General features: G+C 41.2%; 5 non-coding genes across 5 annotated transcripts; 3 read left to right on the top strand and 2 right to left on the bottom strand.

The window, feature by feature from the left end:
- The first annotated feature begins 560 nt into the window (after positions 1 to 560).
- Positions 561 to 671, top strand: trnal-caa. Its single transcript has 2 exons — positions 561 to 598; positions 626 to 671. It is a non-coding gene; the product is annotated as a tRNA-Leu (tRNA).
- An 8,392-nt stretch (positions 672 to 9,063) lies between these two features.
- trnal-caa lies at positions 9,064 to 9,174 on the bottom strand. Its single transcript has 2 exons — positions 9,137 to 9,174; positions 9,064 to 9,109 (listed from the first exon to the last, which is right to left on the bottom strand). It is a non-coding gene; the product is annotated as a tRNA-Leu (tRNA).
- A 952-nt stretch (positions 9,175 to 10,126) lies between these two features.
- Positions 10,127 to 10,237, bottom strand: trnal-caa. The gene is made up of 2 exons: positions 10,200 to 10,237; positions 10,127 to 10,172 (listed from the first exon to the last, which is right to left on the bottom strand). It is a non-coding gene; the product is annotated as a tRNA-Leu (tRNA).
- Positions 10,238 to 24,149: 13,912 nt separating this feature from the next.
- trnak-cuu lies at positions 24,150 to 24,222 on the top strand. The gene has a single exon. It is a non-coding gene; the product is annotated as a tRNA-Lys (tRNA).
- Positions 24,223 to 25,385: 1,163 nt separating this feature from the next.
- trnal-caa lies at positions 25,386 to 25,496 on the top strand. The gene is made up of 2 exons: positions 25,386 to 25,423; positions 25,451 to 25,496. It is a non-coding gene; the product is annotated as a tRNA-Leu (tRNA).
- Positions 25,497 to 27,220: the final 1,724 nt, after the last annotated feature.

The following is a 27,220-nucleotide window of genomic DNA, read 5'->3' as shown; positions in this document are numbered from 1 at the left end:
AGGTTTGATTAAAATAAATTTACACCAGAGTACACCTCCCTCTGTTTGTGAGTAAAACACTATGAAGATGTCTATGAAGATTCACCAGCGGTATCGATACCCGGGATAACGACCCCACTGAGGTTAAATAGCTGAGTTTCCCTGCCAGTCAGTCAGAACTGAAAAAGTCCTTTGGATGAGGGACGAAACGTCTTCCAGTATCTTCAACCAAGTCCAGTTGCCCTTGATTTTAACCTTCGTTGGATAACTATGAAGATGTACCTACAGACTGAAAAAAAGAAAATGGCTTAATTAACTAAACAATTTAGTCTAACAGTGCAACACTGAGTCTTATTTCTTTACCCATAACTCAAAATACACCAAGCCTTGGTAGCTGTGTTAAGATTGGAGACCTATAGGTAACTAAGTAGATTCAAATACAGAAATAATTGTTTGACTCTGACTTCACAGAATTATGAAAAGACTGAATTCATTTTACAACTAAATTAAATAACTGTAGGGCGACAGTTATTTGTTCTTAACTTTGCAAAATTTCAGAATGAGTGTAAGATTCCCCAGTTGTCAGGATGGCCGAGCGGTCTAAGGCGCCAGACTCAAGGATCAGCTCCTTCCTGAGGATAGGGACTTCTGGTCTCCGAATGGAGGCGTGGGTTCAAATCCCACTCCTGACACAGTTTTTAACCTCCCTCCGATTCTTCCCTGTTGTCTGGAAAATTGCCGATAGACACACTTTCTGGTTCTGTGTGAAACAACCCTTCTTCTTTCCGCCGGTGGGCAGGCGCGTCGTTTCCACATCAGAGCAGAGAAGAGTCGTCACACGGATGAAAAACAGTTCAACTTCTCTTTTGTTTCACTCCGCTCTCCCCTCGCTGCGTCTCGGCGGCTCAAACTTCTCTCACTCGTGTTTCTCAACGCGTAAAAACTTCGGAGAGCAGCCTCCCCTCCTCCCTCTCCCTGCGCGCGTAATTAGTTGGAGAGCGTTTGGAAACTTGTGATGGCCGTGAAGAAATCTCACTTTATTTCTGACACCTGTTGCTGAGGACACCGCGCACACAGGCGTACACAACGAGGAGCGCTTGCCACTGCTTTCTGACTTTATTTTAACACTTCTACGTGACATGTTGGGTCTTTTGGGGCACTGACAGCCGGAGACTGTACTTCTGTACGGTCTCATAAATCGACTTTTTGTGACTCGTACAAGAACTTTCGTGTGGTGCTCTGTGAAGGCGATCGAGCAGTGACATGAAGGACGTCTAATGTGTCCACAAAGTGACACTTGGGAAGAATTTGTATCTGTATCACACAGCGATCGCTCTGCAGCCAGCTGCTGCGGGATCTGAAGGGCTTTCCTTTCAATAAAAACACCGATCTGTGTGTAGTTTCCCAGCCGGGCAGACAGTCACACTTTCCTGACTTGAGAGTTTCGCATGGTCGGAGGAGAAACTTCTCCTGGAGAGCTGGGCAACAACTGGATTCGAACAGACCAGGTAAGAACTACATTCATTTTAAATACATTTTTATGAAATACAAGTTCTAACGGATACCACAAAGAAAAAGATGGTTATTACATCTTAAATACACACTGAATTTAACAAGTTTATAGACGGGGATTTGGGATGTGTGATTTACCACCTATCAGTGATTTGACTATATTTAATATCTGTCATTTTATGAGGCTATCATCTTTGACCTGACAGTTGTAATAAGTTGAATGCGTTTGCAGGAGTTGGATTCAGATAGATCTGAGCTTTAATACTCGCTGCTGTGAGTTGTTTTGCACGCTCTGAACAGGATACACACATCTGAAGTCAATGAGGAAAAAGTTGGTTTAAACTTGGTCCACTGGGTTTTGGACTTTGCTCCATTTGAACTTGTTCACGTTTCGTCCCCACAATGTTTCCGTTGTCACAGTCTACTTACAGAATGGGCATATTTCATGACGTTGGCTCCCATATGACAGTGGTGAAATGCAGTCTGTGTGTGTGTGTGTGTGTGTGTGTGTGTGTGATCTGCCTACCCAATCGGCCTAAATGAAGGCAGCCCTCTCGCTTTGCGGTGAGACCAGGACTATTTTGGTCGAAATGGTGCACAAATGTTTCTCTCAGTCTAGTGAAGTTGCTCTGCCTTCATGTAAGGCTGTATGGCATCTGACACACAAGTCTGACTGTGACTCTGGGAGGACTCAGGACACAAGTTGACTTTAATAATGACAAGAATTATAAACACAGAATGGTGTTGGTGACTGGAGGAGGAGGATAAGAGATTGAAGATGTTTATTAGCCTGTACAAGCATTCTGGTATATGTGATTGGTGAGTGTACTGTGTTCAGAATAGGCTTAGTTGCTGCTGGTCGGAGGTCAGCTGTGCAATCAAACAATATGCCAGTAGATGGTCTGAGATACATGGAAGAACTAAACTATAGAGGACATTTTGTAGTTTGAGGCTAACGTGGTGTATTGTAAAGACATCTGTACAGACATGACAAGAAATGCAAGATGCAATAACTTTGTATTATAATAATTATAATAATAATAATTGCTTTTTGGGAAACTCAAAGTTAGTGTTGTGTGTTTAAATATCTGACTTTTGTTTGATCTACGACTACAAACATTGTTTTTTTATTGACAGGAGGTATCTGAATGTTCTGCAATTACCATCATGAAAATTTATTCAAATGTATACAAAGTAGCTGTTAACAAGAGAAACAAAGCTGTGACTTTATGTATGCATTCTCATGTAGGAGTTTGCTTGTGTGTGTGAGTGTGTGTATTTTATCCTGTTTAGCAGTGAGACAGCCACAGATCAGTAGACTTAAAGAGGCATCATGGTGACTGTGGTGCCTCATCCACACTTCTCTGTTTTGTTTTTGTTTTAAAATGAATACGCTCTCCGTCCACACCAGCGTTTTAGCTGCGTATCAGAGTTGATCTCCGTCTACATTAAAACTACTGAAAACGCACTCGTAGTGGCCGTTCACGTACACTGGGCATTCATGTCATGTCTTTCTCAGTAGAGCCAAAAACATTCGTAAAAAGGAAATTCAAAATTCAGTCCAATTTCAGCAGGAAAAGATAGTAAAATGGTTTTGATTCATCACTATACATTACTAACCAAACATGAAGACAACTCGAGACAAACACTGCTTTGAAATCTTTCCCACGTTTTCTTGTTTGGGCAGACATAGCAAAGAGAAGTGAGTTTCTCCGTTTGGCAGCGCATGTGAAAGCAGACTATCAGATTCAACATGTGATGTGATGGCTGCAAAGGAGCTGACAGAAAGCTGAGGTCGTCTCAGGCGGTGACGTCTCCGGTTCGCTTTTCCACTTTTCATGGTTTTAGAGTCTGAAACCCACCTGAGCTGTGGAGCAGACTGACAGCCGGGCTGATAAGCCCTGCAACAGGAGAGAAAGTGTGTGTGTGTGTGTGTGTGTGTGTGTGCGCATGTGTGCATGCATGGAGGGTAGATAGTAATGTTAGATGTGTAGATAGAGGTGGTGAAAAGTGTTGCTGTCAACAAGTTAGCCATTAGAGAGAGATAATCTCTCTTCCTCCTCCCTCCCTGTCCACCAAGTCAGCTTCTGTTCTTTCTCTTCCCTCCCTCTCGTCAGTCATGACATTATTTTTCTCTCTGTGCCACTGAGCTTTTCTCTTTCTTTTTTGCCTTTTGTTCCCTCCAACCCCACCACCCCATGTCCTGTTGCATTTGATGTTTGGGGTCAGAATTTCAGTGTTGCATGAAAACTTTGCGACTCAAACCATTTTCACATTTTCACTTTAGCTGAATCATTAATTGGTTTTGATACTGATCTTTGATATTGCTCTTTCAGAACCCTTTAGAATAACTCAAAAATACATTTGCCTCTTGCCTTGCCTAAGTTGGTGTTTGAAAAGTTGTTCTTCTTGGAGAGATAGATGGTTTTACCCAAAATAACTATTCTTTTTTTAACAAAGAAGTAGCTTTATTAGCAAGTAAACCAAATGTCAAACTAAAACAAGATCAAGCTATTAATAAATGTGTCTAGGTCCATTAAATCTGTATTTTGAACATTGTCTTATTATTTTTTTTTTTCCCTTTGCCTCAGTCTGTCTGTCTGTCTCTCTGTCCTCTAACTGGTGAGAAAGACCTTTTCTCTAACCAAACACTGTAGTGCTGCTTGAGTGTCTCGTCCCTTGAGACTCGGTAATTAGGGAAGGGGAGTAAGTGTCTGTGTGTCTCCTCGCTAGATATTTGAGAAGATGGGATGTCTGCAAGCATCAATGGATCCTCAAGGTCGTTCAAGAGTGTATTGCAAAGTCTTTGTGTGTCCCATATGTTCAGACACAATGGGTTTAGAAATAAGGGAGTATATAACAACACTCTGAAAGTGACCATTAAGTACACATTTAAGGATTTTCACAAATTCTTAAGTGAAAAATCTGCATGAAAACTGAGACATCCCTCTGAATGTGTGTCCCTGTTTGTAAATGTATATTTGTGCTTTTCAAGTGTCCGAGCAAGGGGGGTGTGGGGGGTGTCTTAACGCCGCATGTGTTACACACATACACACATACACACACACACACACACACACACACACACACACACACACACACACACACACACACACACACACACTCCATGTGAATAGGATGGCCTCTCCAGTTTTCCAGTTGAAGATTATTTTAAATGCTGGTGTGTGATTGGTTAACTTGTGTCCTGGGAATTCCTCCCAGGACAGCGTCTGACAGTGGTCGACTTAACCTCTCCAATCCTGGTATTTTTGTGTGTGTGTGTGTGTGTGTGCGCGCCTTTTTTTGCATCTGTTTTGTCTGCAGGATGATGGCGCTGACTTGGTGGAGAAAGAACCGCGGATATTTTTTAATTTAAGGTGTAGCTGCAGGTTTGATTGAACAGCTTCGGTATTTTTCTGATGATCTGATTTTACTTTTTAGATTTAACAAAGGTTTATGTTGTACATGGAGCTGAAACAATTAATCTATGGGCAGAACATTAATCTGCAACTATTTTGATCATAAATTTATAGTAAATTTTTAAGCAGGGACTCCAGACATTCACTGTTTTCATTCTGTCCAATGTGAAGATTTGCTGCTTTTCTCTTCATATCATCTTTATTTAAATCTCTTTGGGTTTTGGACCATGTGAAAACACCATCGTCAGCTTTGGGAACTTTTTGATCGGTATTTTTATTATTTATCGACATTTTATGGACAATTAATCAATGAAAAAAGAATATAGTTTATTAAATAATGACAATTTCCTTCATTTGCAGCCTTACACATTACACTGGGACTGTACATGATGTTGTCCATGAAGTGCTAGTTCTGTGCAGACCAGCGTGGGTACCAATATAATAAAAGTCCATCAACATTAAAACATAGCCCAAAATGTTATAGTGTTGTTATTATTATAATAGTATAGTGGAGACAACTTGCTGATGCTAAAGATATTTTTAACAAAAATAGATGGATAAACACTTTCTTGATAGTCCTTCTTCATATTCAAAATAATTTCAGCCACTTGAAAATATACAAGTTTACCACTTCACTCAGAGGCAGCAGCCTGCACTTAAGCTGCTCCATTTGTGCGTGTATGTGTGTTGACAATGCAGTGCGGCCATGCAGTAGTCATTATGGTCAAGTGCTGTTGGTGCACACATTTCTGCGTGTATGTGTGTGCTAAAAATGTGACCCTGTGGTGATCGTTACAGTGTCTGTGCATTCTGCATTCTCAACGCCTGTGTGTGTGTGTGTGCGTGCATGTTTAAGGCCTCTCTGGGCCGGTGGTTCAAGGCTATGCAGTGATGTCATCAGGGCGGTAGGGTGGGGTGACATGGGGTTAGAGTTTGGCAGAGGTCCTGACTCCAGCAACCCTCAAAATGTGTCTGACCAGGAAGTATGTGACTGTCCCTGCTTGTCTGTGTGTTTGTGCATTTGTGTCAGCCTGTGTGTCTGTGTGTATTGTGAGTGTGTTTATGGTCAGTGGTAGCAGTCACCAGCTGTATGCTAGCAGGGTCCTACATGAATAGTAAAAGTGATTTATTGGACACTTTTAGAGCCTGAAACCATTTTATAAATCCGGCAGGCTGGTCAAGGGGACAGTCACAGACCAAATGCCCGCAAGACAAGCCGCATCAGACCAGAGGAGCCTGAATTACTGAACACTGGTGTGTCAAAGGCTAAAAAAGAAAGCCTCCTCTGACCACTGACTTAATTTACAAAAAGATGTATTTATTTTATTTATGGTGTATTTGATAGGGACAGATACAATGTACATAGGCAAACTGAGAACAGCTATTCGATGCAATTATCACAGTGTTTATAGCAGATGCTCATTTGCAACACCCGTCCCTAGAAGGGCTTTCGTGGAAATAAGTCTTTAAAACAGTGAGGTAAAAGAAGGGAAACTAAATACAGCAAGTTACAAACCTGATAGTGGCAATAAGAAATTTGCTTCATCAAGCCGAATGATATTACATGTAACAATTTAGTTATTCACATTTTATTGTCAGGAGCACAGAAAGAGCTCCAAATGGACTAGAAAGAGTTGAATTTCAAACGTATACATTTTCAATTTTATTACTATTTATTATTATCTGGCTTTCTTGTGGCAGAAGTTGTGTCAAAGGAAGTGCAGAGAGGCCCGGTTGTCTGAATACATTGTATTCTCTATCAACACTCTTATACCACTTTAATGGGTCAATTTAACTAATGCAGTTTAATAACAACACTGCAATACATTGTACCATTGCAAAGGTTGTACTGTTAAGCGTTTGCTGAATCTGTTATTGAGGTTGATTGTTTACATGTGATGGCCAATTTAACCTTGTGGTCATATTGGAGGCTTTACTTTACAGTGTTGTTGAATTGCATAATGTTATGTGAAAGGTTGTTAAATATGTTGTCCATCTCATTTATATCAGAAAGTAGTTTTAGCTAAGTGTGTATACATATGGTAAATATTCTGCACACTCTTTGTGTTCCACTTTGTTCATAAGTTAAGATGAATCTTTTTTATCAAGTTAAGCTGCACACACTTTTGTACTGTAGCTCAAGGACTTTGATTTTCATCCTAGTGCGTGAATCCCCCTCTCAAAGACACAAGCATCCTCATGCTCTCACAACTGAGCTCCTTTTTTTTTCTCTCTCTTGCATCCTTACTCCACCCTTTCCACTCCTCCCTACTCTCTTCTCAGTAGCTCCATCCAGTGCTGATAAAACTTTCAACAGCACACCTGCACCAAGTTGGAAAGCTGTCTAACTCACTCAACACACACAGAGACACACGCACAAACACACTATAGGGCACAAGGGCACAAATATCCAAACATATGAGGACAAGAATCTTATTTAGCGTTGCTCACAACTATTCTCTTGCACTTTAATTCTGTCTCTCTTTCTGACTTTCTCCGTTCCTATCTCTCTTTTTCTTTACTCTACCCATCTATTTCTATATTTTGCCTTCACATCTAATGTTTACTCTCTGTTGGTCTCTTTCAGTTCAATAAATCTTACTTTACATTTATACCAGAAATGTAATATGAAAATCTTAATCAAATCTGACTGATATTGATATATCACTACATAGTAGGGATAGTCGTTTTTGTTTCTCTCCAATGTTCATTTTCTGACTAATGATTGCTCAAAGTGGGCATGGCTTAGTACAACAAATGTAAAACACCAACGCCTGACACGGGGCTTGATCCTACAACCCTGAGATTAAGCATCTTATGCTCTACCGACTGAGCTGGCCAGGCTTTGTTACAAATAAAATGGGTCACGCTTTATGGCTGCATCATGGACTAAGAACCCTCAGAAAGGCCACAGAGACTCAGTGATGACTGTTTGGTGGGTGCCAGGGCCCTTAGAATTAATTTTTATCAGTGGTATCCGCTTACCAGAAGTCAAAATCAGCTGCAGACACTTTTTTAAAGTATTGCATGAACTAAAGCAAATTATATTAGGGTTTATATTTGTCGGTCAATCTCAGTTGGACAAAAAAAAATATAAAATGGGAAGGAAAGTCGGGAGTCTGGAGTTGCTCAATGTCGACGGAGTCAAACTTTCTATGGCAGTAAGCGACAGTTGGTTGGTGTGAGGGCCTTTAGAAATGTGTGTGAATTAATGTAATACCTTGTTTATTTGTGAAGAGAAACTGTATTAGTAGTCTAATAGGGCTGTAGTTGCATAGTTGCTTGTATCCATTGAGGTCCCTGGCATTTTCCCACTTTTGTTATCTGCTTGACTCTAAAATACCAACAGACAACATGGGGCTTGAATCCATGACCCTGAGATTAAGACTATCATGATCTACTGACTGAGCTAGCAAGGTTACTCTTGAGTATCATATGGGTCATGTTTCCACTCTGCACCATGGACTGAGAACACAGAAGAGTGGAGGCTTTCCACTAAATCTACAATATCTGTACAATGATGTCTATGATTGATTGGCTCTCTAAAACACCAGTGCCTGTCATGGGGCTCAAAATCTGCCACTAGCATGTTAATCGCATGCTTTGGAAGTGACCCAATCTGTGGCAGTCTTCACTCTTTGCTTTAGACTTAGGTTAAACTAAACAAAAAGCAATCAGGTCAACACCGTAGCAACGGGGTGGCTCACAGGTGAACAGATTACATACCTCACAAGATCAACCCTGAAATACCCACGCCTCCATCTGGTGACCAGAAGTTCCATAACCCAGGTAGGAGTAAATCCTTGAGTCTGGCAGCAACTGATACTTAGTTTTTAGTGTGAATGTCATAACCTACATGTAAACACAAATGAAAGGTTTTCAGTTTTATAGGAAACTTGAACAACACATAACAATTGATGCAATTATAAAAGATGACACCGTGAAGCTTAGATATTTTTGCTGCATAGTATTTCTTCTCTTTGAAAGAAATGCATGATGGCATTGTTTTTTGACTCACTCTGAAACACAAGATACAGTTGTAACTGAGGGGCACTGGAAGCTGAGTGACTGGTAACTAACCATGTTAACTAAAAGCTGTTTCACCCAACCACCCTGAGATTAGGAGTCACGCACTCTTCTTACTGAAAAAGGGTGTCAGGAGTGGGATTTGAACCCACGCCTCCATTTGGAGACCAGAAGTCCCTTTGCTCAGGAAGGAGTCAATCCTTGAGTCTGGCGCCTTAGACCGCTCGGCCATCCTGACAACTGAAACCAGAAGGTGAGTTTGGGAATTATAGGTTTTCAGATTTGTAGGAGCATTTATTAATACATAAGTGGTCAGCCACAGATTTTCACTGACAGCTGATTGGTGTGTGTCAGGGCCATTAGAATTAATTTTCAGGAATCAAGTTGAGTTGCTTGTAGACCTTTAAGGAGTTTAACACTTTGCGATCTGCTGCCCTCTATAACTCCAACACAGGGCTTGAAACCTCAACCCTGAGATTTAGAGTCTCACACTCTACCGACTGAGCTAGCTGGGTTACTCTTTAGAGTTATGTGGGTCACGTTTCCTTGCTGCACCATTAATTGTTAATCGCATGCTTGGGAAGTGACCCAATCTGTGGCAGTCTTCACCCTTTGCTCTAAACTAATGTAACACTTTGTTTATCTGCGAAGAAGAATTGTATGAAAAGTCTGGTTTGACTGTATTTTTATTGGGAATGTGAAGCTGACGTCAAGCCGTGTTGAATTATGGGTCACATTTTGTTCAGGCTGCCATGTTGTGAGGATCCTGCTGTGATCCACACACTGTAGTACTAACCTGTAAAATCACGTCTTTATTCATTTCTACTTGGCATAACCAAATACTAAATATATCTTGCCACTGCAAGTTGAAAACCCAGCATTTTTTAAGATGCAATCCAATCTTTGGCTGGCAAGTCCACGTTGATTATGGTTATTAGTTTGTCCAAATACCGTTTCTTGGCATTGACGTTCAATTTCTCCTTGTAGGGTTCTTTTTTTTTTCTTTTTCCTTCTTTATCTCTTCCCTTCTCCATCAGATTTTACAGATTCAAACAACTTTAAAACAACACAGTTTTGGTTAAACTAAACAAAAGGGAATCAGGTCAACACCGTAGCTCACAGGTGAACAGATTACATACCTCACAAGATCAACCCTGAAATACCCACGCACTCTTCTTACTGAAAAAGGGTGTCAGGAGTGGGATTTGAACCCACGCCTCCATTTGGAGACCAGAAGTCCCTTTGCTCAGGAAGGAGTCAATCCTTGAGTCTGGCGCCTTAGACCGCTCGGCCATCCTGACAACAGAAACCAGAAGGTGAGTTTGGAAATTATAGGTTTTCAGATTTGTAGGAGCATTTATTAATACATGACAACAGCCATTAAGCTATTTATCATTACCTGCTTTCTAAAGCAGCATCACATTGCCGTTATTTCACTATCACCGCTGCTGACATTGTTTTTTAATTCAGAAACACCTGAAGCTGCTTAACTGTAGGACTTTTCTAACCTTGTTATCTAAAAGCACCAGCAGAGGCAAATGTTTGATTGTACTCAGCAACAGCTGATTGGTGTGAGGGACTTAGAAATGTGTGTGAACTGAATGTGTGTTTATCTGCCAAAAGGGAATGTATTAGTAGTCCAGTTGGACTGTAGTGGTATGGTTGCATGTAGAACCCTTCAGGTGTTTGACATTTCCCCTCCTTTCTGATCAACCCTAAAATACCTTCTGCCCAACATGGCGCTCAAATCCACAGCCTTGAGATAGAGCTACAGCTAACTAAGCCTTTCATGAAAATAAAATGGCTCCCATTTCTTGGCTGCATCATGGACTATGAACACTCAGAAGAGTGGAGTCTGCCTTCTTTCCACTACAGCTACAATATCTGTACAATGATGTCTCCGATTGATTGGCTCTCCTAAAAACACCAGTGCGTATCATGGGACTCAAAATCTGCCACTAGCATCATGTGACCAACGTGTACATGGCATGCCTGTGAAGAGACTCAAATCTGTGGCAGTCTACAACCTTTGCTCTGCTCTGTCATCAGGGGAAAATGCTGGACTTGTTTCAAAAACAGCATGCAGTGGTTAGTTATTGATCACAGTGAGAGCTGATTTGGTACATGAGGGTCCTTAGATTTTCTATGAACTAATGTAACACTTTGTTTGCGACTGTCTTCTGCCAAGAGATATTGTATTAGTGGTCTAGTTTTGCTCTAGTTGTGTGCCACTAACTGTATCCAAGGCAGACCTGGCACTAGAGGTCATTTATCTTCAACTGAGCTGTGTCTACACAGAAAACTGACTTCTCATCATTAACAGTGGTTTGGGTGGAGCTTCAGACTTCTGATACCAAAAGTGATAGTATAATATGTTTTCACAGTTAACTAATTCCTGCCACATGACCTTAGATGGCCTGACTGGATTTTGGAGTTGAATGTGTGTCCTGGGCCCTCCCGCTGTGTTGGGCCATAATAAATAATTTTACCATGTCACTGTGAGCCAGTCAAAACACAGCAATGAATGAAGCTGTTCAAATCAGCAGGGTGGTCCTCACACACACACACACACACACACACCATACACACACACTGAAATCTTTATGCCTGCTGCGCACGTTCATTGCAGATACAATACAGTTTGGCAAAAACAGGTGACAGTAAGCAGTGTGAATGTGTGTGTGTTTAGAGAATTGAGAGGGACAAGGATGGAAAAAGGGGGAGAAAAAAGTAGAACTCTGGGCACAAAGAAAAAAGGAGTGATGGTAGTAATAAAAGAGCGATGGAGAACATTTTTGGTCAGTCAGATGAGAGGAAACGCTGCCTCTTACTGGTCACTGTCTGCTACTACAACAGATCAACGAAAACAAATGGAGATCGTAGAAACCAAACTAGTAAATTCATTTGAAATAAAGGGTAATATATCACTTAATATTTGTGTCACTGTCTGTTGCGCCTTATGGTGTTTGATCACTTTGCAGTCACTGCTGCCTTTCCTCTTTGCAACACTGTGTGGAGAATTTTATAAATAAAGACCTTTAAAACAAACTGCATGAAATAAAGAAAGTCAGATAGAGAAACGGCAACAGGGAAATGTACATTATTCTGTCACAATCTAATGTAATGTCTGCCTATGATCCACTGATCCTTACAGTGTGTCCTTAAGCAAACACATAACCAACTAACTAGAAAGGCTTCTCACTCTGTTTCTCTGCAGTGTAACTGTTTTTGGATTCTCGTGATTTTTCTTCTCATCTTTTGTTTCTCTTCTTCCCTCAACCATCTTCCTTTTTTTTGTCCGATTTTTTTTTTCCTCTTCTGTGTGCGTGTGTTGTAAGGATGGTTAAAATATAATGAGATTCCCAGTGCCCAGGTGCTCTTTCTAGATAATTACTGAGTGTGTTTTTCTGTAGCCAATCTCCAAACTGAAGCAATACCAAATCTGTCAGCACACACACACACACACACACACACACACACACACACACACACAAACGGGGTAGAGGGAGAGAGAGCATCAAATTAAATCTATTCCCACTATCTTGTTTCTGATTGCAAGCTAGCCACCCTCCTATCCTCCCTAGCTCTCCTTCTTTTTTTTTTTCAATCATTCTGTTGTCAGACCTCTATTTGTCTCTTTTCTCTCTCGCTTTTCACTCTCTGATTCACCTTGTCTTTCTCTCATCTCTACTTTCTCGCTCTTTTCTTTTTCCAATTTCTCTCCTCTGACCATCCTGTCTACTTTATCTATACCACATCTTGTGTAGGTGTGTAAGCAGAAGATGAATCGACAAAACATTTGTCAGTTGTCTGGAGAGTAAAAAAAAAGAAGAGGTAGACGCAGACATTGATTCACACACACACATGCATTTTTTTGTACTTCAAAACACATCCATCACTGATTGGCTAAAATGATTTATTAATAAGTGTACTGCCTGTAGCTGTGGTTGCCTGTAGACTGACAAGACCAGAGTATTGCGCTAAAACAGACACTGACTCTTTGCCAAACCAGCTCTTTGGATAACGAAGAGAATGTGTTACCTCTGTCTCTCCTGTTTCACTGTGGTTTTATGATGCTCAACTACTTTATGCTGTCCGCTGAACATCCACAGAGCACATGGACTGCAGTTAATTACATATATTGTGGACTGACACTATTTATATTGCACAATCCAGAGACAATAAGTAATTACAAGTACTTGTACTTCTATGACTTTGTTCTAAAATCAGTAATTCTGCTTTAATTGAGAGATTTTTGAGGAAATATTTTGCTCAACTACCTTTGGAAAAAAAAGAAACAGCAGTGTCTTCTCCATTTACACTGTTGTCAACCAAACACCCATCCCAAATGTACATTGGAAATCCTGTATAGTTACAGTCAAGTACCACCAGTCTGAAAAATGCACTGGGGTGAATATTAAATCCAGAATCTGTTTGGAAAAAAACATTTACATTTACATTTACTCATTTGGCAGAAGCTTTTATCCAAAGCGACTTACATTTGAGGAGCAACATACAAGCATCAACACAACATACAAGCATCAAAAAACATTGGCGTTTCATTGTCAGTTTGCATTCTTCGCTCGTTTTCGAGCTTTCGTCAGTAAGACATATACTAAGTAATTGACTTTATTGCAAGCAGAGAATATAACATCTCTGGATGGTTGGCTAGTCCTGGAATAACACATTTTAAAAATATTGGCCTGATGTGAAATTTTTTCCTGGAGAGTAGGTTTATGTGGACAGATGTGAGTTTGTATTAACATCCCTTTTATCATATTAGAGTGAAAACATGGTCACTGCTTTTGAGAGCATCACTAAATTGATGAGGAAAGTCAAATAACTGCACTTCTACCTGTGGAGGATATTCTAGCACTCTTTCCACCCCTGTCTTTAATATATCTTTTTTTTTGTCTCAGCAAAACAGAGCACTTGGCATCTCTCCGAGCCTCACACAAGTATCCTTTTCATAAAGCTGCTGAATCTCTCTGTCGGGTTATGTTTGCATCAATGCAGGGTGGTGGTAAAGAAACTAAATCTGTTTGAGTCTGTTTGGGTCTGGGATTCAAAATCGGAACACTGAATCAACAGTGCTCTCCGATCCATCAGCAGCCACTGTCAGACTGTGGCTAAAAGCTTTCACACTCTGCTAATCTGTGATATAATAGGGTTAAAAACACTTCTGTATCTCCTGACTTTCATCCTGCATATTTTAACACATGCAGCAGCATATATTTCACATCAGCGTCTGCCGTGCTGCTACGTCGTCTGTCAAATGCACACGCCGCTTGAATAGAGATCAAAATTGTGTTATTCATTACATTCAATAAATGTACGGGGATATGTCTTGTTGTCATTGGTGCAAGGACGTACTGTATACAGGCAGCCCTGGCACACATGTGACAGCAACAGCAGGACCTCGTCAGACTGTCACTGTAAACATGTGCATTTAAATGAAGCAGTTTTTCCTGTAAATCACTCTATCCACTAGAGATAAGTGTATGTTTGATTGTATGTGTTTGTTTCATTCAAAGACATGATGTGCTTTTGGCGTTATATAGATAAAAATGTACCTTTTCACCTTAGGTTTCAGTTTTATGAAACACAGTGGCATACAATGGCTCACAAGTTAAGAAGTTATTTTGTCACTACTTTTTCCAAGGTCAAGAATGAACTCTCAAGGGAATGTAGAATTGTCAAGTTGTGTCTTTTCTGAATCACAATGTCATGCAATTTAATTTTCTCTCTATTTTACAATTATCTTTTTAAAGGTAATTATTATCTTAGTAAATGCTTATTTCCATGCCATTCCAACCCTTTATTTATACATCTACATTACTTCAGATGAATTTCAGACAAATTGTTCATAACGTTGAACAATAGTTATCTTGAGATATGGCTTTTTACCCTAGATTTTCTCCAAGTGAATGGCTAACTTAATTGTTATATGTAATATGGCCAGGACGGTTGAAGTTTTAAAATGTGCTGCTGCAGTAACAGTGGATACAGACAGAGGGCGCTACATCACTGAAACTCATCGCTGACAAACTGGACACTTGTGAGAGAGAGAAGGAGGGAGAGAAGAGGAAAGAAGAATGACAGGGTGAGAGAGGTATAGAGGGGGAGATGGAGGAGTAAAAATTGAGAGGCGTAAGTAGGAGAACAGAAGGCGAGAAGAAAGCTGAAGGAGAGAGAGAGAGAGAGAGAGTTTGGAAGGGAGCGTGAGGAGATAAATGAAGAGATAGCAGTCCAAGGCGACATTTTAAACACTGGTGTGAGTTCTCCTCCCACACCTCTCTTCCTTTCTCCTCGTTTCTCTTGTGAAGTCTCTCTTTCATTGTGGCTGCTTTCATCAAATTCATTTCACATTAATTCCTCCCTTCCTTTATCTCACTTTCTTTCTCCCTCGGTCTGACTACTAACCCCCTCCTCCCTCCCATCATGCTTGGTTGGGTCCAGGCCATTTGCTTCCACCCCAGCAGGGCTGCACCATTAGTGACCAGCAGGGGAATTGTTGTTCTCTGCATGCAGCTGGGTACAGGTGTCTGTCAGTGTGTGTGTGTGTGTGTGTGTGTGTGTGTGTGTGTGTGTGTGTGTGTGTGTGTGTGTGTGTCTACCTGCTTCTAGCATCAGTTTCAGTATGGTTCAAGTTGTACTAGTTTAGTAGTCTAGTAGTCTAGTTTTGTATAGTTTTCCTGTGCAATGAGAGATTATGACAAAAATTTTAATTTTGGTTTTACCTTCTGATAAAGTGGTTTAATAATGTGGTTAAACTTGTTTGACCGCTTGTGTTGCCAGTTACTTCAGTGAATACAGTGCGATCATAGCTAAAGCCGAAAGATAAGTTTATTGTTCAATGTTGTTCAACAGAAAATTTATCAGCAACTACTTTGATCATCAATTTACCATAATTTTAAAAGCAAAATGACAAAAATCAATTGATTCTTAAATGTGAATATATGAATCTGTTTTTCATACTCTTCTATGATATTTAGCTGAAGATCATCTGATTTTGAACTATTGGTCGGACAAAACAGCCACTTTAAGATGTCACCTTGACAGCAGCTTCATTCGTAATCTTTAGTTTTAGCCCGTATTGTAACCAGTAGGAACGATGTTGCTGCCGTAGCCACACACATTCCAGCCAGCAAAGCGTGACTCAACAGAAATTTGTTCCTCTCTATTGTTTCTTCTTTCTATATCAGTGTCTCTCTGTTTCTCCATCTCTGTCAACAACCCCCTCCTCATTTTCTTTAAATCTCTCCCCTTCCTTCGCTCTTTACTTTCTTGATCCCCTTCCCCCATCACTAGATGCAGACAAACACACACACACACACAGACCCCTCCAGCTCTCCCTTCAGCCTTGCCCACCCTCTGCGGGCTCCGTGCCCAGAGAGAGGCAGCATGAGCTGGGCGAGGAGCCCCAGGCAGAACCCCGCAGCTGAGCCAACTCCCCGGAAGCCTAGAAAGAAATGATTAAGGAGGGGCAGGAGGGAAAGAGGGGGAAGGAGAATGGGGTAAAGAGAGGGAAGATGGGGAGAAGTAACAAATTGAGTGGAGAGAGGATTAAGAGATAAGAGGATGCAAAAGCAGGGGAGACATGCAACAGAGGAGAGGATAAGAGGGGGGGGGGGGGACAAAAGGGGATTAGAAAAATAGATAGATCGATAGATAGAGAGATACAGAAGAAGAAGAAAGATGCAGAGCAAAAGGAGAAAGTGTGAGGCAGTGAGAGAAAAAGACAGAGCTGGGCAGACAGCCAGCTCTCCCAGGAGAGAGAGAGAGGTCAGAGCAATGGACTCATCTCTGGAGAGACTGTGTGTGTGTGTGTGGGTGGGTGGGTGGGTGGGTGGGTGTGTGTGTGTGTGTGTGTGTGTGAAAGACAGCTTCGAGAGATAAAGGGAGGAGGGGAGAAGAATACAGAGGGGGAGGAGAGCAGTGGAGCGCAGAGACAGAGAGGAGGACTTAGTATAAGAAACATACAGAATGCCTGAAATGCGACCTTGGAAATCTATATCAGTGTATTTGTGCTGCGTGTTATACATTTAGAGGATCAGGCTGGCATTTCCTTCTAGTCAACAAATCCCATGAAAAGCCCAAACCAACAGTGTCATAGTACGTCTCTCCATACTGTCTGACCTTCCAAACCCGTCTGTGGCCCTCATCCTCAAGCCCCCATTGGTTCTTACTGAAGAAATAAACCTTTTAACAATGTGTCACAATATAAGGTTTCAGTAAAAGTTTGTAGTTTTTAGCAAAGGTTACTCAAACAGGAGTAAATTGTGCATGTTGTACTATTTTCTGACACACATGATGGCCTGGTGAGTGTTTACGGTGGCATGGAGGAAAGTGTATGTTAGCCTGATAACGAGACTGAGTTGACATGTTTGACTTCGTTCACATTTTGTTCTTGTTAGCTAATTACTTATTCGGGGAGGAGCGGTCTTTTTGTCAGTGGCCATGGAAGCTGTGGTAGCGTTTGTTGGTGGGGGTTAACTTGCAATTTTTCACATTGATCTCAGAAATATGTTGATTTAACAGATGCTATTTCTGTAAGTTGACATACAACAACCTGTACAGCTTGTCACCATTTTCCATAGTTCGTTTTGTGTGTAGCTAGCAGTGTTGGGACTAAAGTAAGGCTATTACAGTAATGTATAGCTTTTTGCTGTAACGCAGTAATATAACACATTACTAAAATAAAATCTGTAATATTATACCCATTACAATCTCAGTAACGCGCGTTACAACGCATTTTAACCTGAAATTAAGTGGTGTTTTGTTTTTTTAATAATTCACCAACACTGAGGAACATTTTGGCACCAGAAAAACAAATCCCTGAGTAAAAAAGTAACATTATTTCCTGTTGTGGGAATCCGACTGTAGGCAAGGTGCAAAATACTGTGGAGCTCGGCTCCTCTTAACAAGACGGTAGTTACCTGATGGATCATGCAGCACATCTTAATATCCGAATAATGTGCCCATTAAATCGCAGTGAAAGTAACTCAAAAGTTACTCTCAAATGACTAATAACTAGTAATCTATAATGTATTACATTTTGGAAGTAACTTGCCCAACACTGATAGCTAGGTATGTAGGAAGATGACGACTTAGCTCTGATTGGTAATTTACTGACGGAAACAAGTGTCTAATCGCTGAACAAATCTGAGATAAGGTCAACGAATCAGAGGTCTGGAACCACACTACAGTGCTCGTGTTTATTGTAATGAAGAAGTATGTCACCCAGTGCAGTGTTTGGCTCACTGATGATTTTTTAATAGTTTTTGGACAACAATAGGGCTCTATGGCATAGAGGAATAATATATCAGGCTTTGGCTGCACAGGGAAAACCTGTTACTAGAATCAATGTTGTCTTGGTTTTAGTTATGATTGTTTTTTATATGATTTGTTGATAATAATAAATAAGAAAAATATACAATACCACCTGCCCAATCCTTTAAAAAGGACAAAGAATTTTAGCATTCAAGTTATGTTCAAACAAGAAAGTATCTGTTTTACTGTTTGTGTTCTTGATAACAGTGAGGGCATTGTGGGTTGTATGAGGACATCTGTGTGTGTGTGTGTGTGTGTGTGTGTGTGTGTGTGTATGCAAGGGCAGTGCAGGTCATAGAGTGCTGTGTGTGAGTGTGTGTCAATAACAGTATCTGGAGGCCACAGGATTACGTGACCTTGCATGCCACATGTGCTGTCTTCCACTAACTCTCTCTCACACACACACACACACACACACACACACACACACACACACACACACACACACACACACACACACACACACACAAAGCCCCATGAAATCCTCTGACTCCTAAGGATCTTTATGAGGTTCCTGCATTCGTCACAGAGCGCTAGGAGACGAGGAGAGGGAAGAAGGAAGGAGGGACACACATCATCACAGTGACAGACAGAAATATATGAAGTACAACACGACAGCGCATAATAACAACAGGCAAAACAACATGAAAACAAGACTCATAGTTCACTCAGAGAGTAACCCTGCTATGGCTGCAGGTTCCATGCTGTAGCCCAATCGAGCCATTCTGCGTCTCAGGGACCTGTACCTGCACCCAGATGAGGTGGAACGAAAGTCAGAGAAAAGATGATGTGAATAGCCAAAAGAGGCAGATGTGGAGGTGGCAAAAAATACATTTTTTATGCTGTTAATGTTATTTGCCAAATATGACGTGGAGTAATTGGAATTGGTGGAATTGGATCAAATTGCTGCTTGAATCCAATTTTCCGATCCTGGAAATGTGACATAATTATTGTGGAAGTCAGAGTGGAGAATTTGGTCACATTGCTGCGACCTACATATTGTTGGGTTTAAGCTATTGAAAGAGCTGGTTAAGGTTAGGAAAATACTGTAGCTTTGGTTAAATATTGAAAAAGTCAAAATATTACATTTAGTTCCAGTTTCAAACTTTTTTAGTACTGAATCAAGACCACAGTCTTTCCAAATATTTTCTTTATCTCCTAATTAACGGTGATCATTTTGCAGATAGGTTCAAAATAATAATAATTTCTCTGTTGTTAATAAAATACTATCTGATTATGCTTCCTATAAAATGTATTGTATATGTAATGTAACTCTTACTGTCTAAAGGCCCTTTGAGACACAATGCGAATTGTGTCAAGCACTTTGCTCGACGCAGTGCAAGCCATTGGAAATAATGGGTTTCAGAGAGCAGTGATGTTGTTGTGTTCTCTGAGAGGGCCATCACTCATTCTCCGGGTATCGTTTCGCCTAAACTAACCCTAAAAATGAATAACACTATAAGTAATGTGCACACCATTATAATGATCCCCACCTACAGTGATTAAATTATATGAATCATCAAGTAAATGATGTAATCCACAATATTTAATCTCATTTTCGGCTAATGCAAATGAGTATATGTATATGAGCAGAGTTTCCAGGACATAGGGTTTAAAGATAGATGAACAGGACAGAGACAAAAATGTAGACATAGCAGGAGGAGGAGGAGGTGAATTTAAGGAGATGGTTGGAAAAGCTGTGGCCCTGAGGGCTGTAGAGATTATTTCAGCTGCTTTGTGTGTGTATATGTGCGTGTGGTACAAGGACAGGTGGGCATCTTCCTGTCATCCTTGTTTACATCTCTGTTTCCCTTAATCATTCACCCTCCCTCTCAATCAATCTTGAGCGTCTTAAGTTTGCACTGAAGAGTTTGTGTGTGTGACTGTTTGTGCAAGAGAGCTTAAAATAATCTTTGTATTGGTGCGTGTGTGTGTCACGTTTACATATTTAGCAGTATAATCCATACACTTGTACTGAATGTGTGCTTCTGTGTGTTTCTGAATTTGTTTGTGTGTGTGATTTGTTTGAGTCTTTACATTTGTCAGCGTTTGTGTGTCTGTGCCTGGGTTTTGTGCTTGTGTATGTGTGGCCTCATGTTGCTATCCCTTGCAGTGTGTGTATGCGCGCGCGCGTGTGTGTGTGTTTGCCACGAGCCCCAGTGAGATCCAGCGAGCATGACGGAGAATGACAGGTTGATTTATGGCGAGGCTATAAGTAGAATGACTACTGCTGGAGAGAGAGTGTGTGTGTGAGGGAGGAAAAAACACGGCAGAGAGGGATGAAAAAGAGGGGAAGGAAAAGAAAGATGGATAGAAGAAGGAGCGATTGAGGATGATAAGAGAAATGGAGATGCAGAGAAAGAGAGGGGAATGACAGAGCTACAGAGGCAATATGGGACAACAGAGGAGAACAGTGATGGAGAAAAGCAGGACAGAAAGAGAAAGGAAAAGAAAGGGGTCAGAAAAGAGACTGATTGGGATTTGGGGAGTGGGATTAAGTTGCCTATTTGCATATGAAGAACGACAGCAAGAAAGAGAGAAAATATGACCAATCTGCAAGCTGCTGCTGGCATGAAAAGATGGATAGAGGAAGAAGAGATATAAGCACAGAGAAAGTTTAGTTGTTGTTTGTGAAGGAGCCTCTGTGAGTTGGTTTAATGACAAACTCGGCTCGGCTCACGTAGTGCAGCATTCTGCGAGTCTCAATAGGAAAATAACATTATCTCCACAATTACATTTACATTTTTAGACATTTAGCTGACGTTGTTATGCAGAACGACACACACAGAGTGCAAATGAGCTTCAATTCCCAGATCAGTAACAACGCAGAGCGAACAATATCCAGGAGAACATTTGAGAGCTCTTACGATTTACCCTGAGCATCACGGGAGGGAAAAAGGTGCTGTGAGACCATAGACGCTATTTCGTCACACATGCAGTCTTTTTGTTCGTATTTTTTATATCAAGCATTTTGTGGCAGCAGCTGTCATGTAAGTGTGAGATGTGAAGATACATTTGTAATCAAATATTACAGGGATTTTCATTACCTCATTATTATTAGTAGTATTTTGACTTATGGCTGAAAAATTGTTGTTTTACATTTACTTTTTTCAGTCTCTTTTACTCCCTTGTAAAAGAGACTGTGTCTCAATGTGATTTTCCTGTTAAAATAAAGGTCAAATAAAAAAATAATATTAATCTGACACTTCGATCTCGCCTGCGATGGATTGGCGACCTGTCCAGGGTGTACCCCGCCTTTCGCCCAATGTCAGGTGGGATTGGCTCCAGCCCCCCGCGACCCTGTACACAGGATAAGCGGTTGACAATGGATGGATGGATGGACTTCGATCTTGCATTTGGCTGTTGCTTAAAAACAATGATTTATACCTCTTGATCACAGCTGTTTGTTATCCAACCTGATTTGATGACCCTGGTACTAACCAGGAAGAAATTCAATGCTAACATTGTTGGTTTTGGTATGAAAGGGTAAACATTTTTTTTTTTTGTGGTTTAGTTCTTAGTTTTTAATTATCTTTAGGCCATTTTATGTCTTTAATAGATAGCAAACAGTAGGTACAGTATTGGACTTAGTTAACTCATCATAATCGAGTACAAGTTAACCCGTGAAAACACTTGTTTAAGGTCTTCTGTAGATCTGCAGGGAGCTTTCTAAAGTTACCCCTGTGGATGTCATCAGGGTTATCTCTGGATAGCCAAATTGGGGATGTTAAGTTTGAAGTGCTTAGGCATTTCGCCACGCAGGGAAGGTCTAATGAAGAGACACTTTTGTGCTGCATGATGAGAAAAGTAGGACCCAGAGTTTTTGGATCTGAGCTCTGCTCAAGAGCACTTCAGCTGTACACACCAACCTGTGACTTGAGCATGTGTGTATGCTTTCTGTACAAAACAGTCTAACGTGAAAATAAACCTTGTCTCAGTTAGGACTTAATAGTTTGACCAGACAGTGAACCAGTGATAAAGCTTCTGGCTGCCTTAGTTTTGATTTGTCAATTTACAACCATGCTTTCTTTCGAAATATCTGTGATAAGAGAATGAGTTTTTTGGAGTTTTTACTGTAATGGGCTAATTCAATGTGAATTGTATGAAATTTAAGTATGTCATGAGATTTGTCCGGTTTGTCCGGGAAACAAGAACACGTCTGAAACACGCACACACACACCTGCCAGAACAATTGCTCCCATGACAACCTGGCAACCAAGAGGGCTTTGAAGCACAGGTCAGTAGTTTTGTGTGTGTATGTGTGTGTGTTTCTAAACATCAGTGCAACTGGCGATGTCTATTTTCTTTTTCTTCTGACTTCTTTTTTGTTGCTTTTCTCTTTTCATCTCTTTTTGGTTTCTTTTCTGTTTTGCATAGGAAATTGTTCTCATGTCTCTGCCTTCAGGTTAAAAAAAAAGCAAGAGAATGTCGAAGAAATCAAGAAAAGCAATAACGAGTGTTTTCAAGAGAGAGGGAGAGCAAAGGGGGGGAGGAAGGAGTGTGAGAAATATGAGAGAGAGAGGTCGATAGAGATGGGAGAGAGAGAGAGAGAGAGAGAGTCTTTGATCTCTCTCCTGGTGGGAGCTGGTCTTGGCATTCATCCAGAAAACCCCACGGCACACACACACCAAACAGGCGCACACACATATTTAGGTCTAGCTGGCCTGCTCCAGGGCTTTGTTGATTATTTCTGCTGGGAGGATCAAAGACGTCGAACCCCCTCCTCTGTCCTCCATCCATCCATCCTATCTGTCACATCTGTCCATCAGTCCATCCATTCGTCAGTCAGTCCATCCATTCTCCTATCAGATAGATTTTTACATATTTTGGTGTCGAAATGACTAGTAGGTATAAAAGTTTTGGAATCCATGCAGTAGATGGTTTCAGCTGGCAGCCGCAAACTGACTGCAGTCGCTGTGACACATTCCTTTGTGGGAAATTGTGCCCATCAAAATTACATCCACAATAAGTGTTTCTGGCAAGGATAACACCCCTTGTTTTTAACCAGAAAGAGAAGTCTCGCTCAAGGACAATTCTGACTCTGAAATCTCGAGAGAGGCGAGTTGTTCCAGGTAGACGCCGGTGGAAACATTACTCCAACACAACAAGCTCCTCTCTCCAACTGAAGCCATCTACTGCACGGATTCCAAAAGTTTTTGTGCCTACTAGTCATTTCGACACCAAAATATGTGAAAATAGCAAGTACCAAAATTATGGTGCATTCCATTTACCTCGGAAATTGGAGGTCGGAGCTAGGAATGATGAGTTGCCGAGTTGACGGCGTTCCAGTTACAAGTCGGAAAACCTCGTTCGGCCAGCCACTGTTTACAACTAGCCAGGTTAGCTATTGATACGCCGGGTTGATAATAAAAAATGCATTGTGCGCTATTTACTCACACTAAACACTGTAGGAACACGACCACATACAGCTGTTGGACAGCACTTTGTGTACAAAAATTTCTTCCGAAATCGGGATTCCGACTTAAGGGGGCGTTCCCTTGGAAATTTTGACCTTATAACTCGGAAATTCCGACTTCCCATGTCAAATGGAACGCACCATTACTCTAACTTCTTCCCGAGCAAAATGACTTCTGGTCTCCAGCTGTCCCTTGCTAGTTCGCCAACATTGCGTATCCCAGCTTTAAGATGGTACCTCAACTTTCATCTGATCTGCCAGCACTGCTGCACCCTTCTTTTCAGTTTCAGAGATCGTATTTTTTTGTATATATGTAGCCCGTGTAGCTCAGGACTCTCAACTGTTAAGGCGTAATAACCGGCCATAGTCTTCTTTATCAATGAAGCTTTGCTATGAGTGATCCAGCCAGTGCCACTGAGGGTTTATGTAGTTGTGAAATCAGACTCATTTGTTTACTTTTCACAGCCCAGCTAGCTCAGTCGGTAGAGCATGAGACTCTTAATCTCAGGGTTGTCGGTTCGAGCCCCATGTTGGGCGGCAGTGGTTTTAATTAAAACGGTCCAACAGTTTCCCAACCTCAGGTTGTCCTTACTGACAACTGCGCTCCTCAAAAAAACAACGCCAGCATAGTTAAAGGTACAGTAAGTGATTCTGCAGCAGGACAACCCGATATTTGAACTGAGCTGCCAAACAAATACATTGCTCCCTCAGAAGTACAACCCCCAAATTTTGTTGAAACACCTTTGCCCTTGCCTGTTCATATAACTTTCTTTACTGTTTATACTCTATAGACCTTTCCTCTTTGGCTGTTTCTAGGCTATCTCTCTTCACAGTGCCTGGAGTCCAGCATGTTTGTATGTGACGGTATATTCCCTCCCACTGCTTCTGTGCATGAGCACCAAAGCCACTTGTTGCTGATTGGCTGAAACAATATTGTAGGGAAGTTCCACACCACTTTCTTTGTTTTGTATTTACTGAGCCCAGGCTGTGTAGGAAAAACAGTTTTTTCTTTTCAGAGCACACACAAAATGCAACAAGCACTTACTAGCCCTTTAAAGGAGACCTATTATGCTTTTCCATATTTTATGACTTATCTTCAATGTTACAATGTTGTATGTTCATGTTAAACATGGCAAAAGCTTCAGATAATGAGGTAAAAGTATTTAAAAGAAATCCCTGTGAGCCAAACAGATTTCCTCCTGTTCTGAAGTCTCTTTTTTCAACAGCTTTATCTGGGATCCGTTTGACAACACATGGAGCTACACGGAGCCGGTATTCCATATATGGTCATTTTCTCCACACAGCTTCACTCACTCTGTCTGTACCACTCAGCGAGCAACAACAGCCTGTTACACGTGGTACAGGTCTTGGCCAACCAGAAGACAGTGGTCTTTGAGAGGGGGGGCCTTAAAGAGACAGGAGCATCCACCGCTTGTTTCAGACAGAGGCTGGAATGAAGGTCTGCATGAAGAGCCAGTATAAGATAGAAATTTTTTTTTGAACTTTGGATCCTGCAAAGCTGCTATACAGAACTAGAATATAGGACTGGGAATGCAGTATAATAGGTCTCCTTTAATAGTGAAGTAACAGCAATGTGATACTGCTTTGGAAGCTATCTTAATAGTGGCTGTCACTTACTTTTCATGTCTCCTGTACACCTGGAAACCTAAAGTTTCCAGATTTCACTCCATGTATCACTTGTCAGGATGGCTGAGTGGTCTAAGGCGCCAGACTCAAGGTTTGATTCCTTCCTCAGCCAAGAGACTTCTGCTCTCCAAATGGAGGCGTGGGTTCCAATCCCACTCCTGACATTCTTTTTATGTTCAGTAGAGCACGAGACTCCTAATCTCAGGCTGCTCAATCAATAGACAGTATATTACTGGACGAAGAAGATTTGAATGGAGAGCAGTGAAGCAAGTTTTGGAACAATAAATACTACTACAAAGCTACTTCCTGTTGGCACCAACATCTACTGTGCATGATCTCGCAGCATAAGCGTGGTTTAATGACGCAGAGCAACGGCAGAAACACTGTAGTTCTGGTAGCTGCATGGCTGCACAAACAAAAGTCTACTGGCTCAGTGTGTTTGTCTGACTCAGTCACTGTTTAATCAGCCCACCTACAGGCTCACCTGCCAAACACCAACGCAACGTCACTGATGGCTGAATGTTTTTTTTTCAGATTCACAGAGAGTTTATAGTCTATCCTATACAGTTACATCTCTAATGTGCGAGGGAGTATCGCGTGTTTTGACGTCTTTTTTGGTCGGCTTCACTGTTCAATCTCTGGCTTATCCTTGTGGTTCAATCCCCACACTGGGCGAAGGAGTTTTTGGTTAATATGGTTAGTTAGCAGTTGGAAAACTCCTTCAGTCACTCAGCTTCCAGTGTCTCTCAGTTAGAACTGTACGTTGTAAATCAAAGTGAGTCAAAAAACAGTGGCTCGTAGCCCACTGAGACTCTTAATCTTAGGGTCATAGGTTTGAGCCCCCCGTTGGGCGAATGCAGTTTTAGAATATGTGGAAGATGGGAGAAAAACTACAGCCAACACAAAGTCGGATGTTTGCTGAGAAGTTTCAGAAAGGACTTGTTAAGCCTACTGAAAGATGTTTTGCTGTTTCAGCTCTGAGTAAATGGTAGGAAAACCCAGCTATTTAACCTCTGTGGGGTCATTGTCAAGATGATCGATACCGCTGGTTCGTTAGCGCTCCTGGCTGTTTTTAAACAGTCTAAATGGTCGTTGGAGACACCTGAGGGCAGGTCTGAACGGCCATCGTTCGGCATTCTCACAACCTTCTTGGATAACTATGACCTGGATGACTGAGAACCTTCACAGACATCTTTCAGAATGGCCCTTAAAAACAGAATTGGTCTAGTATGGAAATAACTCAACAGTCTGATGGGAAGGCCCTACATAAGCTAAACACAAAATGGAAACCACCAGTCAAAACAACGAGCTATGCTAATGTGTAATTTAATTACACTGTACAGTATAGAGAAATCCAGCATGTTGCAGTGCATAGTGGGAATTTTGTAGCTCTAGATGAGGCACAGAGTGACGTCAACAGCTGCCATCAGAAAGGTCGGGGACCTGTGTTTGTGTGTGTGTGAGAGAGAGAGAGAGAGAGAGAGAGAGAGAGAGAGAGAGAGAGTATGGAGACACAGTAACATCTTCAGCTGTTGCTTGAGTTGTAAAAGAGTCATTATCACTTACTCAATATGTTCTGTCTTTCTTTCTTTCTCCTTCATTTTTTTTCTTTTTGTCTGCCATGTCAAAATCCTTTACTCCTAAACAACCAAATTTAACATCCTTAGTCTCATTTTTCTTTTCATTTTGTTGCTCTTTTTCGTGAAATAATCTGTGTTCCTGAAAATGTATGCTTCCCTTTTCCTCCTGCGTCTGCAGTAATCACACCAGTCAGTGGCAGGCTGAATCAGCTGCTTATGAATTCTCTCTCTCTGTCTCTCTCTTTGAGCTGTGGAGCCTGAAGGTCTAACCTCCAACTGAACTCCCATAGCTTTGTGTGTGTGTGTGT

This window comes from Micropterus dolomieu, linkage group LG16 (assembly GCF_021292245.1).
Source record: "Micropterus dolomieu isolate WLL.071019.BEF.003 ecotype Adirondacks linkage group LG16, ASM2129224v1, whole genome shotgun sequence".
Taxonomy (NCBI): Eukaryota; Metazoa; Chordata; class Actinopteri; order Centrarchiformes; family Centrarchidae; genus Micropterus; species Micropterus dolomieu.
This window is presented reverse-complemented; position numbering and strand designations above follow the sequence as displayed.